Below are 23,017 nucleotides of genomic sequence, written 5' to 3' on the forward strand. Positions count from 1 at the left end.
TGAAGGTTTGCTATAATTTCTTCGAATACCGTCCGTCCCATGCTGGCATTGACAATGTTTTTTGAACACCATATTTCAAAAACATACAAATGTGAAAACACACATTCATACTGTAATCCTAAAAACATAATTTTTTAATAAAATAAGATCGAAACAAAAAAAATGCAAAACAACAACAACGATTGCTTGAAAACACCCAAAAACCCTATACTAAACATTCACTAAACTCCGAGTATACTCAGTTTAATGAAAACTGAATTCCGCTCGGCAACTTTCGGCAGACGAGATAATTTTTTTCTAATTCTGTACACATCCACGCACATTTAAATAAAAATAACGTGAGGATCCGCGAGGATCCAATGTACTAAAAGTCTATTTCTTTTCATAATATTAAATAAAAAACACTCACAAAAATACATTTCAAAAAAGATCAATTTTACTGCGAAATAAAGGTGTATGTGTGATGTTATCAATTAAAAACAATAACAATACCTTTAACTTTAATTTCCATTTCTTACTATAGTAATTTTACATATTACTTTTTGTGATATCACTTGTAACTTGTCACTACGTTAATGGAAATTTCAATGTCTCAATTTCTTCAAATAGAAATGCTCATTTCTGTGGCTCTGCTTTAGCAAGTACCGTTAGAAATTGTAAAAGGAAAGCCGGAATACTAAAATTTGATGTGTCTAAGATAGATTTGAATAGTTGCAATCATAATTTGTAGACATCGATTTTCGTATTTTTGTCGCGGGCTGGGACCACAGTGCACTCGTTCAAAATGTTTCACTAAAATGATGCGCACAATAACAATCGATGGTCCAAATCGATTTCTTTGAGACATTGATTGGAATGGAATATATCGGTCCATTCTTTCAGGTATCTTCTCCAAAAAGGTGAACAACTTTTACGCTTTTATCGAAGTCAAATTCATGAGCACAACATAGGCACTTATTCGCAACGCCCATAATCGTGAAGTTATATACCCCAAATGTTTCAATCACAGTTTATACAGTTGGCCATTCAGCCCAAACTAGTTAGCCCTGACTATTTAGTTTGCTGTCAAATACATAAAATACAAAGGAAATCAAATCGCAATAATGAACAATCTATTATGTTTGTTGTCAAATGTTGTTAACAGAACTCTGAATGGCCAACTGTATAAACTGTGGTTTCAATATTCTTGCCGAAAATTTAAATACGTCCAAAAAAGGACAGAAATTCTGAAACTCAGTGACTATACAATTTTTAGGAAACAAATTTTGGTTATGTTGCCCGTATTCGATCTGGCTGTTGTACTACAACGCAACATTTAAACGCATTTCGGTAAAAGAAACTTTCCTAAGCAAAAACAAAAAAAACTGAGCTATACATCTGTTTAATTTGTGCGAAAACAGATATTTAAAAACTATTGCGAATCTGGAGATATAATAGATTTTTTCTAAAAAATTAGTACAATAATAGCTTATTATATTAAGTCGCGATTATTTTAGATTTTTTTTCTAATTATTAAAATTAAAACGCCGATATCATTTGCGCGATCAAAGTTAGTTACAAAAACATATTTGGAATGAAGATTTTTTCTTAATCTATGTACCAAAAATCATTGATGTAGGTAGTATCAAACATTTTTATTTTTTTTATATGGAAAAGACATTTTTAGAAATGTTTCGTGATATCTCTGTCGACAAACCCGACCGATAGTTTTTAAAGTCATCGAGTTCATAAACATCTACTCGTACAATTAAGATAGAAATAAGTCTAATCTGTACTTGTAGATTCGAGTTGTTTTTTTTTTTTGAGGTATTTATTTAAATTAATTAATAACACAAATACAAATACAAAATATACAAATAAAACTAAAAAGTTTTTGAGATAGATCTTCTTACCAGAATCAGTCCTCGTGGTCGAAAATGTGTTCAATTGTAAACTTAATAGGGCAAAAATAACACAGAAATTTTTTAATGGGAAGGTAGTGTGTTTTATTCGGGCCAAACTGTTTATATCCTCCACCACATAAACACTGTATATCTCCAATCGTCATATTCGCTAATGCAATCCCTATATTCAAACGTGGATCTATTTTGACCACTATAGGTCATAGTATTTCCAAAATCCATATTACGGACAATGTTTTTAAAAATTGGGCTAATAGCTTCGAAATACTGAAATTCTTTCGATAGCGAAAACTTGGACCTGCATATATTAGCAATTCTCTGCGTGAATTAGAACCCAATAGGCCAAATAAGAGCTAATGTGGTTGACATTTTTGGGATACACCAATAGTTATACTTATGTGGGTAATATTCATTTCAAAGATTTTTTAGTTGGTGCGTCAATGCTGTTGGAGAATTTGTATGGGGACTATACCGAACGTGGGGAGATAGGGTTCATTTTTAATTCTAAACACCCAAGGACTAATATCTAAAACTGGCGAACTCCCTCTATTGAAAAAACCCCTTAAAATAGATTAACGTAAGGCTACACAACATTTTTAAATTCCATGATTCAATTTCACCCGCTAAATATTTCACGATTATCACCAATTAAAATAGGGATCTATTTTGGTCTGATCGGTCCATAATTGCGGCTTGGAGTTTGATTACAATTTATAATGGACAGACGGACGGACACACATCTCAAAATCGCTTTATCTCGTCGAGATATGAAGATTGGTATACCACATTGGGGATCTCCGAAGAATATTTCGCTGTTTTACATGAATTTTTACCAAAAGAAACTTATAATACCCTTTCCACATAGTGGGGTGTAAATACCTCTGCTTCTATTTGGTGTATTAAATAAATGTAAAATGCTAATCAAGAAGACCAGCAAAGCTTTCAGTCAGTACCAAGTAGATGTCGACAGTAGTCAACTATAAAATTAAATATTAATCATTTTGGTTCAGTTCGCCTTAAGTCATTTGGTATGAAAGCCAAATAGATAAAAACTTTAGCATTCTCCTAAAAGGAATGTTTTCGAGTTACATGGTAATTTCATATTTAGCAAACCTTCAAACCTTATGTTAGACTTCTACGACTGATAAAACAATTTTCATTACTATTTTTTTAATTAAAATGACGAAAGACTTCTTGGACAATTTCCCTTGTTTTCAGAACTTTTTTGACAATATCTCAGAGTTAATATATGTTCAAAACAATGGATACATTAAAAAATCGCATATACATATTTTTGGGTGCATCATTTATCAAATAACTCACAACTACAGTGAATGATTGTTATGTAATTCAGTGATATCACTTCGGTAAGACCAAATGAAAGAGTATACAATCGGAAAACCTTAGAAATATCTTAACATTTAATTTGTTTCTTTACATGTAATGTTGAGGACCGTTCCTCAATTTTATGAGCTTTTTAGTTCACGAGAATTGACTTCCATCAATTTCAATAAATATTACCTACATAATAATTAGTAGATCTGGCAACCCTAGATCTACTAAAAAGGTACCAGGTTATATAAATAGTAAACGAGACCACCTGGATCCATAACCACGTCTTAAAATTTGTTTATTTAACTCAAATTGAATTAAGGGATAATGGAATTCTCTAAAAAAAACCAAATATGACATAAAAGTACATAAATCGCTTAGAAATGCATATGTAAGATATTGTCAGTCTTCAGAGGAATTCTCTAAATTGTTTGGCTTCCACTGAAGCATTCTCACCCGTCAGCATTATTTTCACCTTAAAAATATGCTACAGTAGTACGGCAGAGTAGGCGAAATGTGTAAAAATAGGTCGTAGTACGCATTTCTGAAAATTATCAATATTTATACCCCTTACATTTCTAAGCAATATTGGTCTCCTACTGTGATATTTCCGATTGTTTCGTGAAATGTTTTTATGTCTTAATAATTTTAAGTAAACAACAAACTTCGGTGCCCTGTTTTGAGACCCATGTGGTCTCGTTTACTGTTTATATAACCTGGTAGTAGTAGATCTGACTTCCCTCCTGATCTAATTATGATCTAAGAAATGTTTATTGTATTTGATGGCAGTCCATCCTCGTAAACTAAAAAACTCATAAAACGTCTTAGTTTTCAGATATTCCCAATTAAAGACCTATAGGACCCGGTTTACACGGTCCATATGGTGCTAGTAGGGATATTCTATACCTAATATTGTTGATAGAAGTTAATCCTTGTAGAGAAAAAAATTCATAAAATGTCATGATTTTCAAGTATTTACCTAAAATATGGGGTATTGTGGAACCTCCATTACACTTGGAGAACATTTATTTGACAACTTCCACTACATGTAGTTATTGGTTTTCGTTATTTTTTGTTGGACTACGTGGGTTAATTTTTTATTTATACATCCTATCTTGTCTCAAATAAGTCGACCAACTAATTTTTGAAAAAAACCCGACTTTAATCCTATAGATAATTTATGGATTATTTTGAAGACAAATATAAAAAAACGTAACATCTAAAGTATAGGAACCCTGAAAAATGCCTTGCAGGAAGGATGGGGAAAAATTCAGATATCGTGCACCGAAAATTTAGTCAAATTTTTGCCAAAAAGGCTAAAAGGCAAATTTTAAGTTTGATTGGTCAACTCCAACTGTGTGAAAAATTAGTTACCAGATTTGAAAAGAAAATTAGATAAAACACTGTAAAAAAGTGTAAAAATGGACCAATTTTGGTTTTGATTTCACATTCGTGTATTGTCAGCCAAATGTGAAAAGTGTGCAAAGTTTTAGTTCGATTGGTCAACTGCAACCGTGTTAAAAATTAGTTACCAGATTTGAACTAAACACACACCAAAGCAAGTTAAATAAAACACTGTAATAAAAAGGAATGAAATCGCTATCATTAACCAATTCTTAGCAATCGCAGTTTTAATGAAAGAAACTGAAGTGGATACTTTTGACTGTGATTCACTGTACCTATGTAAGCTTAAGACCTCAGTAGTAGAGATGGGCGCGTGCCTAAAAAATTAGGCACGAACACGGAACAAAATTTTTATGCACATTCACGCACAAACACGGCGTTTTTTAAGAAGGCACAAACACGCACACTCACGCACGACATTACAAAACAAGTAAGAAAAGTCTACAGTCGGACGGAGCCGACCATGGGATACCCTATACCACTATCCCTGGACAATCGCTCTTCACGGAACTTCTTTTCAATGATTGTGAAAATTTAATTATCAAATATCAGAGATGTAATGTATAATACTTATGACCAAAACCAAAAAGTTATCTAGCATGACAAATGCATTTTTGTACCAGGTGTTGGAGCATAATAAATCTATTTTTTTTTTTATTTTTAATTTCCTTTTTTTATTTTTATTTATTTCTTTTTTTACACTTTTTTAATTTGAATTTTACTTTATGTTAACGTAGCTTGATTTAATTAATTCCATAGTTGTAATAATTAGTATTGAAATAGTATGTAAGATAATGAAGTAACTGTAAAGAAAGAAAATAGAATTAGAAATGAAGTATGAAATAAAAGTCAGTTGTTGTAAACTTACCGCCGAAATCAAAGCGCTTTCCTTCAACTTTCTCCACATTCCGAAAGAATCCCAAACCTAAAAAATAATAATAAATAAAGTTAAAATCGAAATTATAAATAAATCGTTTTTTTATAATTTTTTTACTCACCGCTTAAAATAAAGTGGAACACCAGGAAAGGAAAATTTAGTTCACATAAACTAAAATGTAATGAAGCCCACTTATGTAGTACTACTACTTCCCTTGTTTAACCGCTACGTTATTGAAATTGTTACCAATTTCACACAAAAGTTTCAGTCCATTTAACCCGCTAAGTATTATCTTATCTTCACGTTGGTTTGTACGCTTCTTCTTCATCATACCACATTGGGGGTTTACCACATTGGGTGTCTCCGACGAATATTTCGCGGTGTTACATGAATTTTTACCAAAACAAACTTATAATACCCTTTTCCACATTGTGGTATAGAGTATAAAAAGAGATATTCATATAGTTGTACAATTATTTGTTCATAAAATATTAATATATACTTCTAAAATATACATATTGCAAAATTACTTATAAACTAATATTTACATATTCTTGTTAAAAAAAAACATTATTTCCAGATGTTGAAAAAATCTCTCGCTCGTTGCTGAGCTGACGGGTATAGCCAACATTTTTGCTAATTGTTTTACAAATTTTAGATTATACTCTTTCCAAAAGTTTAAAACATCAGTATAGCTAGATACGGCACTCGTTAAATATGTATCAATTTATTTATCAATTAGAGACCATTTTTCGTCTTTTTGCCAAATTTGTATCCAAAAACTCTGAAAATTCGTGTAAAATTCGGGAAAAAAATGTTTTTTAACAACATCATACATAAATGAGTTCAAATTGGTGCAAACGCAAGGTATATGTTTAAATCTTTTAAAATCCGAAACAACGTTGGAACCACTGTCGGTTACAAATACAGAATTTCCCAACTCGTCTTCAATATCAAATTTAGCAAGATAAACAGCTGATTTTCAAAAACAGTATACTGCGTTAACCCGCTGAGTTATTTTTGTATTTGAACAAAAAATAATGGAAAACAAACATCATCTTTTTGTTCTGGCCTCTCCATAACAAAACGGCAAAAATTACCAGACTACAAAAACGAAGCAAATAATTTTAGGAAAAGTACAGTTGGTGAATTTTTTGGTCGGTTTTATATTCTTGTTCGATTTTTGTGTTTAGTATGGTCTCTTGCACGACTTCTAAAGGGTGCCCAAAAATTTAGCACGATCGTGACACATAGTGCAGATCGTGTTTGGTCGTGTCGTGCAAAATCGTGCCTTGAAAAAAAGCACGATCACGCACGGCCAAAAATTTATTCCGGCACGACACGCACAAACACGGAGATTTTCGAAAAGGCACGAACACGCACTACTCACGGCACGACACGCACCCACCTCTACTCAGTAGTCATGGCTTCACTTCCTTTACGCTTATAATTTAGTTATAAGTAAAACTATGAAATAAATGAATTAATAAATAAAAATACCTCTCTGGAAACGCTCCGCTTTTTGCAATAATTGTTTTCGGGGCCACTATTACTACAATACAAGTTTTTTCAGAGACAAGTCCATACTTCCAGAGAAAATGGCCCGAAAGCTGTAAGGAATTTTAGCTAAAGTGGTATTTGCGATTTTTCTTGAACGGAGCAACAGATTTGATCCAAACTTTGAGTTTGTTAGTAATATAGTTTAGTTTTGCTCGAAAATGGACCATACTGGGTACCTCACAAACCTTCAAAATAGTTGTTTAAAGCAGTTTAAGCAGTCGGTTCGAGGATTCTTAGAAATTTTTTACTGAAGGTCTTCCTTGTGTTTAGAGCGGTATTATGTATGTCGTAGGCATGTCCATATTACCTGAAAAAGCTGAAAATTATACTGTGACGAACTGAAATGACTGGTGGGCGCAATATTTTTTAAAAGGAATGACTCCCAAAATAAGATCTACTTCCAAAATGAACTATGTCGGTCCGGTCCATTTCTTCAGGTACCTTCTCCGCAACACTTGTGATCAATGATAAAATCCATATTTTCTTGGCAACTTCCTACGTCGGAAAATGGCTACACAATTCTAAAAATCTCCTAATACATAGCTTTAGGTTAGAGGATTTTGGTTGTGTAGCCGCTATTCGATCTGCCCATAGATGAAAGTTTCAGTTCACACATGATCAGGGTATATTCTTGTCCGCAAAGCTGATCGATACTTGTTGGGATTTAGACGAAGAAGAATCTGTTTCCGATCAGTTTTTTTATTTCGTTTGTCGTCACAAAGTCCTTTGCCGAAGAAGGAAATAGGAACATTTCTAGAAATGTGCATCCATTGAAAGTACTTCCCAAAATACAATTCAAAGAGTAATCGAGAGAAAAATCCCTTAAGATGAAATTCAATATAATTTCGAAATATTGGAAATAATATGCAATAAATAAAATATAAACATGACCTCAATCTCAATACTCTTGTCTTATTAACATTCAATCGAACAAAACATAAAAATAAGACAGAAAATCCATTTTTGTACAATAGACATTTACTAATTGGTAGACAGCGGAATTTTATGCAACCCCTATTTTTGGTCCGATTTATGTCAAATTTTGGGACTGGGCCTATTTTTGGCTTCTGATTACATTGCAATCGAAACATATGACATATGCAAAATTATGCAAAATGCAGAAATTTTTGCATATGCAAAATTTATGCATTTTACATATTTTCTTATGCAACACATTTTTCAATAATAGGTACAAAAATGTTTGTGTGTATAATTATTCTGTTTAAAATTCTCTTCAGACAAGTCAATAAAATAGAGAAATGTATAACCACAGCCACAACCTTCAAAATACCGAAAATCGGGAGCTATCGTTCTATGGGGGCTATATGAAGGCCTGAACTTAAACCGACAAATTTAAGGTGGAAAGTTTTTTACCTCCAAGGAAGACTTAATAACAAGTTTCAGCCATTTCGGAGGGATATTGAGGGCACAACCTTCAAAATACCGAAAATCGGGAGGTACCGTTCTACGGGGGCTATATGAAGACGTAGCCCTATCCGGACAGATTTTAGTTGTAAAGTTGCATACCCCTAACGAAGACTTAATACCAAATTTCAGCCATTTCGGTGGGATATTTAGACCACAAATCCTTGATTATATTTTTGCATATGGTTTTGCATATGCTCATTTTATGCAGATATGTAATGTCAAAATATGCACGATATGCAAAAATGTCTGGGCCTAATTCGTTTTATTTTGTAATAAAACGAGCTTCTGTCTAATCAGATTTTCTCTACGACCATCCTAACCATATATGCATTTGCATAGGATTTCGCTCTCTACTAATTGGTAGCAAGAGACCAAGATCAAATAATCTCAATGGTCGACACAGCGGTGGAACAGAAATTATATCATAAAAAATGGTTGATATAGTTTTTTTTGCATATTTCAAATATAATAAAGAATTTGTAACCGTTGTGATTTTAAAAAAAATAGTTCATTACATAAAAGTGTTAGAGGCTATATACAAACATTTAAAACCACAAAGATTAAGCAAAGATTTTATATTTTATTGTTGAATTGCTCTTATCAAAAATTTCAAAACAAAAAATTGCAAGAATGTTTTTTCTAGATGTTGTTTATAAGCTAAAGTAATACGCTACAAACGTTCAATAAATACAAATAAACATCTTCATCTGAACTCAGCAACTGTTACAGTCAGTCTAAAATTATAATTAAACCCTTGAACAACACCTTAAAACTTAACTACAACTATGAAGAAAATTGTGCAAAAAGATTAACGTATTTATTATTTTTATACTTTCAAATATGTTGGACAATAAGTATGCCCTCTGGCTATGTCGGTGACCCCATAGAACAGTCCCTCCAGATTTTCGGTATTTTTTATTTTGAAGCTAGCGTCATTGTCAATCCGAAATGAAACTTAATAAAATCAGTATAGGTCCATATCTTTACACAGCCCACATAGAAGCGTATGTCATGTACTTTTGAACACTGACGAAAACCTAGTTGGTACAGCTGTAAAGCTCTACTAATCTTCTTTAGTCAACATGTTTTACTATATTGCAATGCAACTAAAAGAAGTAGATAACTTCGATAACTTCGCAAGTAAAAAGTATTTGCAAGTTCTTGCAATACTTCTCAGTTCTCTTTTACTGAACATGCTTGTTATCGAGCAGCATTTGGTAAAAGTTTGTACAAATTTTTACAAACTTTTGGGTTATCGTACAGACCTATTGTATGTACATATGTTAGATATTTGACGTTTGTCATAACTGTGATAACACTACCACTTGATTGAGAAGCCGATATATTCATCATCACAATGTAAATTCTCTTAATGGGAAATCGGGATTGTAAAACACCTTTCGCTTTATCTCTATTGTTTGACCGCTTACACTAACCACGGTTTTTCATTTTTAAATATTCGAACTTAAAGCCTATTTAGACTAATGCTTGGTTTACATTACGAAATCCACTCGATTTCAACTGTCAATTCCTTTGCGTATACGTCAAATGAAAACTCATCTCTATTGGAATTCTGTAACACATTTTTTGACTTATCGACAAAAGTCGGTAAAATTAGAATGCTTATAATTTCGGTAACTAACGAAATTATTCGGTAAGTTAACAACCAAAATAAAGCTGTCGTACCGATAGCAATAGTGTTGTCAACTTTTATTAATACTTTTCATTCATAATTTTGCGTTTTAATGATACCGATTTTTGTCGGTAACTCAAAAAATTAGTTACAGAATTCCACTACTGAAATCCATTGGATTTCGTTTGACGTTTAAACAATGGAATTGACAGTTGAAATCGAGTGGATTTCGTAAATGTAAACCAAGCATAGCACATTATAGGATTTCGTTTTACGAAATCCTAGAAATAAATGACGTTTATTTACATTTGCTTTTTGCGATATTTGTTTTACAATACTCACGCACACAATCACACAACACACGTACACAATAATTTTTATTCGGAAAAAAAGGAAATTTCACAACACAAATGTTTATCGAATAATTTTGACTTAATTCAACAACAAAAAACAGAAATTTTGCAAGTTTTTTAACCATTTATTTTCACTTTTGTTATTGTTTGAGTGTTTTTGTTTTTCTCCATCATACAACAACAACAGCATTTTTCGGTAATTTATGGAAAGAACGCAGGGTTGCTTGTAATATGGTGTTTTCGTGCGTTGTTTAGAATAAATGACGTAGCTATCGTCATTTACTTTTGTATGGTAAATGACGAAAAATGTTGCCTGTTTTAGCAAATAAATGACGCAACAGCTCTAAAACCTCATTTTTTTCTAATGTAAAAACCCTATTACAATTAATAACTAAAAAATAATAATTTAAATAACACTGAAAATGCTAAGAGCTTCTAGTATGCATTTTTCGAAAGTACATATTGAGGCTACAAAAAGTCTAGTTGGCTTTTGTCCTGTCATTTTTGCATTTGTATTGCATTGCAGCCCTAAACCAGTAGAACTTATCTGTTGAACAGGCCACATAAGAAAACCACCATCTAGGGCATCCAAAAAGGTATAATATAGAAAATTTTACATAATTTCTGGAATTTTGGTCGGTATCGGGTAAACTATTGGGAGTTAAACTAAGTAACCTTTTGCAGAAATCTCCCAAATAATGTTCCCAGCAATTCTTCAGAGCATTCCGAAATTCTAAAATGCTTATTTCACATTTTTCAGCGGTATTTTGTATCATAACATTTACAACACGTATTTCAAACACAGTTCATACGAGCAATTTATTCTCGCATTTGGGATTACACCAGATTATTGACATATTTATTAAATTATCGTTGAAAACAACGTAATAGAGGCATTTTAAAACAATAGCATGTTCTAAAGAGTTATATAATACATTCCAGGGAATATTTTTACAAAAGGAAAAATTAATAAAAAATTTAAAATTTGGAGTTATGGTGCGAAATGTATACAAATTATGGAATTTTAAGATATAATAATGATAATAATAATATAATTGTTCCACAAACATCCCTGAATAAACAAGGGAGACTTCTCTTCTTTTTAGATATATTATAAAATTTGGGGCAATAAATGTAGTTTTTTCGAGTTTATTATTTTCCCTAATATTTTATTCTTGTCCTTATCTACAAATTTTTCTTCAGAGGTCAAAAGAAGATCCCATTGGTTTCAGAGATATAACCCAGAATTGCTTTAAAAAGTCAATATTGAATACCCCTAATATAAGCGCATATGTTTAGTTAAGAAAAACACAATTTCTCCCAAAAGGTTTATCACACGATCGAGAAATGTAAGGTGGGTCTTGCACCTTAATTACAATATGTTATAAACTTACATAGTGGTATAGGCTATTAAAATCATATATGCAATAAATTTGTTTTCCATTTGATTCCAAAATACATTATGCTGTGGGTAATTTTTTGAGTCATGGTATATTAACCATATTCTGACACCGCAGCGTGATAAAAGACCAAAAATAAGAAGATACGTGTCCCGGCGTTTTTCCCTATCAATTCAACTTTCGCGGTTTTGGGCCCACAAAGACTTGAGGCCTTGATGTCAAAAGGGATCAGTTTCTTAGGTATATATCTTCTAAACCGCTAAGAATGTTGGTTTACTCGTAGAGGAAAAGTTGTAGCTCTCGTGTTAAAGAATAATAATTGTGAACACATAAAATCCATTCAACCTGACCTTCAAGGTCAAAATCGTCAAAGTCAAATTTCCTTTTTAATTTTTTCTCGGATTTTAGTCTACAGATATCAAACCGATCGCAATTAAAGCATACAACAAACTAGAAAAACCTACCTTAGGTCTTAGTAAACAACTTTCTAGAACATACGAACTCTGTAAAGACGGTTCTTAATGGTCAAAATAGCAAATCTATTGCGATTTTTATCCTCTTTCTCCGTTCCTGCTCCATAGATACTAAACCGTTCAAAATTCAAGAAAACAATGGACCACAATAATGTAGCAAAGACATCAGCAAACAACTTTCTGGAACATACGAAATGTCTATGACCGGTTCTTAAATGTGAAAATAGCCAAAAATTATTGAAAATATTCGATTTTTATAATTTTTCTCCGATTCCGGTCTACAGATACCAAACCGGCCAAAAATTTACGATACCCTCAACTACAAAAGTGTACCTAAGATTTCAGTGAACATCTTTCTAGAACATAAAAAGATTCTAGGAACGGTTCTTCAAGCTCAAAATTCGATGATTTTAGATGATTATTTCCTGTTCAGGTCCGTAATTAACAAACCTTTCAAATTTCCTTGAGTTTTGAACAATATGCTCCCAGCAAAATTCAATAATATGCAATAATGAGTGCAAGTGATCTGGCATGTCATCTTTTTAGCATCTTCAGCGATGAATTTTATATAAGCGTGGACCCCAAAAGATGTTATTCATTTTTGGATCCAGAGCATGTCATTTACACCAATGCTTTGACATGTCATTTTCACCAACCCTTTGCAATGACATTATCATTAGGACGAGAGTTTTAATTGTACCAATGCAAAAGATGCCATGAAATCACGTCATCGCATGGATCCCCTTCTTTCAAATTTTGCTGTATTATTTCCAGACCTGAGCTGGGGGAAACGTTAAAAAAATTTTAATTTTTTGTGAATTTCAGCTTGAAGGACCGTTCCTAGAATCTTCTTATGTTCTAGAAAGCTGTTTATTGAAATCTTAGGTACACTTTTGTAGGTGAGTGTATCCTAAATTTTTAGGCGGTTCGGTATCTGTGGACCGGAATCGGAGAAAAAAGTTTAAAAATTTGAATACTTTCAAAAGTTTTTGGCTATTTTCACATTTAAGAACCGGTCATATACATTTTGTATGTTCCAGAAAGTAGTATGTTGATGTCTTTGCTACATTATTGTGGTCCATTGTTTTCCTAAATTTTGAACGGTGTAGTATCTATGAAGCAGGAATCGAGAAAAGGTAATAAAAATTGCATTTGATTTGCTATTTTGACCATTAAGAACCATTTCTACAGAGTTGGTATGTTCTAGAAAGTTGTTTACTGAGGTCTAAGGTACATTTTTCTACACCATTTTCAACTGTAATTCAGAAAATACCAGTTGTAATTCGGATATTTTATTTGAAATTCAGATGTTTTAGTTGTAATTCAGACATTATATTTGGAAATCAGATATTACATTTGAAATTCAGAAATTGTATTTGGAATTCGGAACTCGTCAATTTAAATTCAGAAATTCCATTTTAAATTCAGATAATTCATTTAAATTTCAGAAAATTTCAATTGAAATTCATAAATTCCATTTGAAATTCAGAGTTTCCACTTGCAATTCAGAAAATATCAATTGAAATTCGGAGTTTCCACTTTAAATTCAGAAAATATCAGTTGAAATTCAGAATATCCATTTTAAATTCAGAACACGTCAATTGAAATTCAGAATTTTCATTTAAAATTCAGATATTCCATTTGAAATTCAGAATATTTTAATTAAAATTCAGAAAATGTCATTTATAATTTAGAATATTATTAACAAATTAAAATTAACTTTACATAATGCTGATGAAAAGATCGGATCTTTCACGACTTCCTTTGCATGGGTTCAAATTCTGATCCAAAGATCGGAACTCTCAGGACTTCCTTTGAATTGGTTCAAATGTTGATGAAAAAATCGGATCTTTCACGACTTCATTTGAACCAATGCAAAAGATCCAGTGAAATCATGGCACCTCATAGAACTATGTACATACTTCCATAAAATTTAGCTGGGAAATTTATTGTCCCACGTGTGATTGTGAAAAATGGAATTAAAATAAAACTGTGCTATCTGCGTTTCCAAGATGACAAGAGGTGATGTACAAATGATAATGCCATGTAGACATTTGTTCCATGTCAAATTTGTGGAAAACATTGAAGAGACATGTCTACTATGCCGAGGATCTATTGAGGGTAACACATTTTAAAAAATATTAATAAGAAAAATATAAAATATCATATTTTAAATCATAGGAATAGAAATGGTGCAAAGGAGAACATATCAGAGATACTCGGATCAAGAAAGAGTACGAATAATTGAGACGGCAAACAGAGGAGGTGATTGGAAAGAGCTTGCAGCATCTCTCTTTAATACCATATAAAACCACGTGGTGGTAAAAAACCACATAACCACATAAACGGTCAGAATATGTGCAAAAACTAAATGGGGGGAAGCAAGTAATTTTTATGGACGAAACCAATTTCAACCTTTTTTGCAAAAGGTGCCACGGATGGTCTCGCAATGGTACTAGGGCAGTGCAAATTCTCCCAAAGTCCAGAGGTCCAAATGTTCATCTCATTGAGCAAAAGGCGCGTGCGCCAGAGGAAACGATGCAAAAGAGTGGATCCAGTCGGTTTTGTCCAAATGGGTGAAAATGGGGAACCAATTGTCGGAATTCGTTCTTGTTGTGGATAACGCTCCATGTCACAATAGATTGGAGGATATAATTTTGCAATCCCCCGCGTCTCTTATTATCCTCTTAAACCCAATCGAAATTATATGGGGTAAAATAAAATCTTATGTTAAAGGAAATTTGGCCATTCCAACCGTGACACCACCAAACATCGGTCAGCAGAGGTTGCAATATTTGGAATCTGTAATAGACGAAGCTTTGTTAACTATTAGTGTCGGCGACTGCAGTCGAGGATATACCGGTGGGACGATAGATTATTTTCAATTTGTTTTTAACTGTTAACACTATGTATTTACATAGTATATTGATTATATGCGTTGTATTGTCATTGTTATGCATTCTTAATTTTCTGCCATTTTATTTACAATCCTATCATCACTTTAGTCGTTAGCTGTTTTTCTTGTTAATGTAAATAAAACTCAATACATTATTGAAAATATGTTCAATAGATTATTTTCTGAATTTCACTTGAATATTACTGAATTTCAATTGAAAATTTCTGAATTTCAATTGATGTATTCCGAATTTCAAATGGAATTTCAAATGAAAAATCTGAATTTCAATTGACGTGTTCTAAATTTATAATGGAATATCTGAATTTTAAATGGAATTCCTGAATTTCAAATTGAAATTCGGAATTTCAATAGAAAAATGCTGAATATCAAATGAAAATTCTGAATTTCAAATGGAATATCTGAATTTCAATTGCAATATTCTGAATTTCAAATGGAATTTCTGAATTTCAAATAGAAAATCTGAAATTCAAATGAATTATTCTGAATTTGAAACGGAATATCTGAATTACAAATAAAGTATCTGAATTTCAAATAAAATGTCTGAATTACAACTGATATTTTCTGAATTACAGTTTAAAATGGTGTAGTTGGTTGTTTGCTACAATTTTGATCGGTTTGATATCTGTAGACTAAAATCCGAGAAAAAAATTAAAAGGGACATTTGACCTTAACGATTTTGACCTTGAAGATGAGGTTGAATGGATTTTATGTGTTCACAATTATTATTCTTTAAGACGAGAGCTAAAACTGTTCTTCTACTGTTAAACCCAAATTCTTAGCGGTTTAGAAGATGTGTGCCTGACAAAATGACCCCTTTTGACATCAAGGCCTCAGGTCATTTGGGGACTATAACCGCGAAAGTTGAAGTGACACCGCTGCGGTGTCAGAATATGGTTAATAATTTTCGTGTCGCACAGTGTTATTGCCCCTTAGACTTAATTCGGATCTTACAGTACGCAAATGAATATTTATAATTTATTTATCTGCAACATATATTTTTGATAAGTTTTCTAAAAAGCTCCGCTTTTTCGATTTTTCTTTTAAGATTAAATATGTACATCTTCTAATCCCCCAATCATACCTTTTATCATGTCTGGCAATAACTCCCCTGCAAAATAAATTGGAAGTAGTGAGATGTAGACTACACCATTTTCAACTGTAATTCAGAAAATACCAGGTGTAATTAAGAAATTTTATTTGAAATTCAGATGTTTTATTTGTAATTCAGACATTGTATTTTGAATTCAGATATTCCATTAGAAATTCAGAAATTGTATTTGAAATTCGGAACTCGTCAATTTAAATTCAGAAATTCCATTTTAAATTCAGATAATTCATTTAAATTTCAGAAAATTTCAATTGGAATTCATATATTCCATTTGAAATTCAGATATTCCATTTGAAATTCAGAATATTTCAATTGAAATTCGGAGTTTCCACTTTAAATTCAGAAAATATCAGTTGAAATTTAGAATTCCATTTTAAATTCAGAACACGTCAATTGAAATTCAGAATTTTCATTTGAAATTCAGATATTCCATTTGAAATTCAGAATATTTCAATTAAAATTCAGAAAATTTCATTTATAATTCAGAATACTAATAACAAATTAAAATTAACCTGGTACTAGGGCAGTGCAAATTCTCCCAACGTCTAGAGGTCCAAATGTTCATCTCATTGGAGCGATAGGCGCGTGCAGTATAATAAAAACGTATCGATGCCGTGGAGCCTTCAGAGGAAACGATGCAAAAGAGTGGGTCCAGTCGGTTTTGTCCAAATGGGTGGAAATGAGGAACCGATTGTCGGAACTCGTTCTTGTTGTGAATAACGCTCCATGTCACAATAGATTGGAGGAAATATTTTTGCAATCCCCCGCGTCTCTTTTATGATTAGCGCCTTATCTTCCTCAATTAAACCCAATCAAAATTATATGGGTAAAATAAAAACTTGTGACCATTCCAACCGTGACACCACCAAACATCGGTCAGAAGAGGTTGCAATATTTGGAATCTATAATAGACGAAGCTTTGTTAACTATTAGTGTCGGCGACTGCAGTCGAGCCATTCAACACTCCTCAACACTCCACGAAGAAGCCCTATCTCTGGAAGATATACCGGTGGGACGATAGATTATTTTACATTTGTTTTTAACTGTTAACACTATGCATTTACATAGCATATTGATTATATGCGTTGTATTGTCATTGCTATGCGTCCTTAATTTTCCGCCATTTTATTTACAATCCTATCATCACTTTAGCCGTTCGCTGTTTTTCTTGTTAATGTAAATAAAACTCAATACATCATTAAAAATATGTTTAATAGATTATTTTCTGAATTTCAATTGAATATTTCTGAATTTCAATTCAAAATTTCTGAATTTCAATTGATGTATTCTGAATTTCAAATGGAATTTCTGAATTTCAAATGAAATATCTTAATTTCAATTGACGTGTTCTGAATTTAAAAAGGAATATCTGAATTTTAAATGGAATTCCTGAATTTCAAATGGAAATTCGGAATTTCAATAGAAAAATTCTGAATATCAAATGGAAATTCCGAATTTCAAATGGAATATCTGAATTTCAATTGCAATATTTTGAATTTCAAATGGAATTTCTGAATTTCAAATGGAAAATCTGAAATTCAAATGAAGTATTCTGAATTTGAAACGGAATATCTGAATTATAAATATAATGTCTGAATTACAAATAAAACATCTGAATTTCAAATAAAATGTCTGAATTACAACTGGTATTTTCTGAATAACAGTTGAAAATGGTGTAGTTCTTTCACGACATGTTTTGATGCAGTTCAAACGGAGTCGTGAAAGAGGCGTTCCATTCCTTACATTTTAACCGCATTCGGATGCGATCCAATGAATGACATCCTTTCCTCACATTTTAACAGCATCTGGATGCAGTTCAATCGGAGTCGTGACAACCCAGTCCAATTCCTTACATTTTAGCAGCATTTGGATGCGATCCAACGATTGACATCCATTTCGCACATTTAAATTGCATCCAGGTGCAATTCAAGGGAGTCGTGAAAAAGGCACTCCGTTCGATATATTTACAAGCAGTTGCTTAGTGATCCCTAGCAAGCAAGCCAATTTGTAGATACCTACAACTATAGATTTTTTTCAATGATAGAAAAAGTGTGCATCAATTTCTAAAATCTTTATATAAAATAAAAAATACAATCAAAAGTTGGGAACATATTTACGGTAACTCACGAGAAGAAAATTTCCTAATGAAGTGCTGCTGGAGTACTTGTCGAAATCTCAACTGGTGATGGGGAGACAATATAAGAACCCCTTTAGCAGATGAAGCAAAAACATTTCAGCTAAGATTAAATGGAGAGCGGGCGAAACAAACTCAGTTGCGATTGAATTTAATGAAGAAATTTCATAATCTGAGTTAATGTAGTAAATTTCTTATTATTCTTGTTTTACACAAACAATAAATTCTTTTTATTTATTTTGGGATAGTTTGCAATGGCTTGCATTTTTATTTCATCTTTGAACTGCATAAAAACACATTCCGAAGAGCGCTTTTATATTCAATCCAAAGCACTGCATCAAAACACATGCTTTGGATGCAAATTGGACTGCATCCTATTCTACCCTAAAGGGTTAGTTAAAATGTGATGTGCTAATGGAGTGCATCTTTCAGTAGTCACCCTCTTGTAAAAATCATGAGTGATGTACTTCCAGATCACTTGTACATATGATTTAACTTCATCTTTGAAGGCAAACATTTTGCTGGGTCCCTTATTGGAATCAATTTACTCTTACGTAGAATTTTCGACTTACCATCAAGATTGTGTTCAACAAGAACAATCTTAAACGTATAGTCTAGACTATTCGAACAAACACTTTATGAAAAGACAAATTATTGTATATCAGTAATGTAAATGAAGGGGCCAATTTAAAATAAAATAAAAATGTTTTTTATTAATTTTCTAGTTTAGAGTTAAGCTTGATGATCGGACTCGAAACCACACAGTCACCAAATTACGTGACTTGGTTTCGCTGTTAGTTGAGCAGCTCTTCAGACGTATCGGCTGTGGAATGGCTTCTCTGTCCAGAACTTTTCGTTTTTCAAATGCAAATGTGTTTCGCCTTAACAGGCAAAAATTCAAAAATGTTTAATTATTTCTAACTGTACAATCTTTAAATCAAAAAGCAAACCACTTAAACATTTCGGAGATAAAACGAAAAAAAAACAAGAAAACAATAACTTGGGGCTTAGTAAATATATATCAATGCTCCTCTATTGAAACCAATAGCATTTATAAATTTCGTAAGGTACAATTTTTAAAACTAACTATTTTCCCAGGATATATCACTGGCTCAATTTACGCCCTACCTTTTCTTTTAATGGGATACAAAAAGTATGATGAGATACTCAAACGTACACATCCACATAAAAATGAAATCACTCTAAAGCAAGCAACAATAGTAATTCAAGTAGAGGTATTTTTTGGTTTGTTTTTTATTGTTTTAGCTAAGATAGAAACCGCTAGATCTTTTGTTTGTTTTGGCTACCGGTGAATGGCCTTCAGAATCCTGCCAGATGTAAGGTTCATTGGCATTTCGCAAACATTGAACATAGGATGTTTGTACCGCTATATTCAGCAATCTTTTATTACGAAATGATAAATTCAATGAAACCGAACTCTGTTTTGATGGCAAAATTCTGTATTGATAACAAAAAATCAAAACGATATAAATTTCGAAGTATAACTAACAAAGAAATTTGGCTAGGAAAAAAATACTATTTTATACCTCCCTTTAAATTTGAAAGTATATTATTATACATTTGTTTGAGACCCCAAAATTTTTTATTTTTTTTGTTCCCTCTTTTCTTTATAAACCAAGATTTGGATAGAGTAAGTACTTGTCAATAACCATACTCGTGAAATTTACGTTTGCATATTTCTTAATTTCAACTTTGTTGTGTGTCAAAAGGATTTCCTTGGTATTTGAATGAGAATTAAGATTATCTGAAGTAGCAATTACGAATAAACTACAGTCACTATTTAAATATGTACATCATATTCTTAACTTGGACAATAATTTTTCCCAGGCTTCACAGTACAACATATGTGTTACAAATTTCTTTTTTATGTAAAAAATCGGATGGTTTCCGGCATTTATGCGCACCTATGCCACTATCATCAATCACACCATCAGCCACACACAACAACAACAACTCACAATCCTTGTCCAAGGGTATTTAAACAACTCATTGCAAGTGGATAGTGAATGAGTGCATCGATAGGTGAAAACTATTATACAAGCACCTTTGCACACTTGTACACCAACTGTGACCGGTCAGTGTTAGAAGCAAAACACTCGTCTGTCCGGTGGCAAATAAGCCACTAGTCATGATATTGGACCATAATTTGTATTTGTAAACATTTGGAAGATAAACCACATCTACCTGCCAGGCACCAGTTGGAGGTGCATTTAATTGGCTTGTACCGTTAAATTGAATCAGAATAGTTTTTTGGTGAATGATATTTGTTTTTATTTAACCATTTGTTAGTCAAGCCAGACTGTGAATGAATTAAATGAGGAGACACACTCAAATGAGGCAGCTAGTGTACTTCCTGTTGGAAATATGAGCGAAAGTGGTAACAATGACCATGAAATGCGTTTGTTGCGGAGAGGCAATGATCAAAGAGATTCAGGTGTTAATTAGTTTCAGCAGGAACTAAGGACTTTGTGGTGTGCAGAAATCCCCATCTATTCTTGGCTATGTGTATTATTCTTATTTGAGAAACTATTTTGCCAAAAATCTGTATTTATACCTTGGTGGCAAAAATATTTTTAAGATTCTAAATATATTTTTGTGCGGTACTTTCAACAATAAACTACATTTGTTGTAGCATAGGGCAGCTTCGCCACGTTTTTGTTCCAAATGTTCTCATATCGACACCGTTAAAGTTTTTTTGAAATATTAGTTTTGGTAAAATATTAGCATATCTTGACTATAAGCTTTGATATATGGTAACGTGATATATTTTACGTCGTTTAGTGTATATCTCATGAGTGTGCTCCGTACAACATCCTAATAACTGGAGTCTAACGGCAAAAAAAAAACTTAAAAACCCATTTTTGCGTTTAAAATTTGCAAGTGTCATTCAATTTACTTTGAACCTCGCATTCGAATCCTTGAAAATAGAAAAATCTGCAAAATATATTTTGACAAATCCGTGTACTAGGATTATATATGGCATCCTTTATGCGCGATATTTGCATATCATAAATGACAGAGATATGCGAGTTATATGGGTCTTTTACCAAAACTTGAATGTGGAGGCACATCCGCGGTTCTTGAAGAATCTCTTTGAAATAGGCGTATATTGACGCATCCGATTTCAGTAGCACCCATCTTTTGATGGACTTTAAATTTTTTTGCATTGTGTGATGCAACTGCCGGCATATTTTGGCCGCTGAGTGAAGGACCGAAATATACATAGATATTAAAAGAGGTTGAATCGCTTTATTCAAAAGCGGATACACATCAATTGATTCTAAATAATTCGCGAATAACAGGCATTTTAAGTTTTATATTTTTTGAATAATTGTAATTTTAATATTCCTCTTTATTTCCTATTTTTATATTTTATCACAGTAGGTAACAAAGCTTTAATGATAGTTAGACATCGGATTTTGCATATTTGCATATATTTTATTAATAAAGATACGAAAATTCTGATTGGACCAAAATTAGTTTTGAAGAAAACAGAATGCAATGACCGGCTCATATTTTTTATTATTTTGCATATTTGCATATACAAAGAATATTCAAAATATGCAAGTATTTTTTTTACGAAAATCGTCAAATTAAATTTGGAAAATCATCAAAAAGTGTTCTAAAATTTGCACTAAAAGACTTAAATATACTACATAGATATAAACAAAATTATTTTTCACAAGGTGAGAAAATGTCCTATAACCCAGCCTTCTTATTACAACATAAGTTGCTTTCCTCTACAAAAATGTTCAAAAACTCAATCAGAAATGTCAAAATCAACGTATCCAAATATGTTGATAGTTTCTGCTCGGCCAAAATTGTCTGGCAGAAAAACAAATGAGCTAGACTTTAAGACTAAGAAAATATTGAATCTATATAAATAAAAATCAAATGTCGTTCGTTGGTAATGGCATCAGCTGAGAATGGCTGGACCGATTTCGATAATTCTCTCTGTAAAATGTGCGCCATAACCCGCCTTGGGTTTTTATGCAAAGAAATTTTGACCACACCCACTTGTGCGCCCAATTTTTTCAATTTTTCTCATTTCTACAAAAACTACTGTACCGATTTTCCTGAAATTGCCAGGGAACGCACAGGGATGGCCCCCGGTTAAAATAGGCTACAAATTTTGTTGAATTTCAGAAGGGGCGGGGTACTTCCCCTATACACTATTTCTTTAAAAATGCTATATTTATGGTGAAAATAGGCTATATATATTTTTTAATTTCGGAGAGGGCGGGGTACCTCCTCCATGACCTATTTTTATAAAAACACCTTTTTTATCACGCCCACTTTTTAAATACGTTACATACCCAAAACTACTGATCCGATTTTCCTGAAAACTTCAGAGAGTGTACAGGGAGGACCTGTTGTTCAAACAGCCTATACCATGGTACAATAATTCATAGGTAGGCCAGGTATGAGAATCGCCAAAAAATGCAACCCTGTCGCTATGGCTTAAAACGTCAAAGT

The sequence above is a fragment of the Musca autumnalis genome, unplaced genomic scaffold (assembly GCF_047663935.1).
Source record: "Musca autumnalis isolate F117 unplaced genomic scaffold, ASM4766393v1 scaffold_3, whole genome shotgun sequence".
In the NCBI taxonomy this organism is placed as follows: Eukaryota; Metazoa; Arthropoda; class Insecta; order Diptera; family Muscidae; genus Musca; species Musca autumnalis.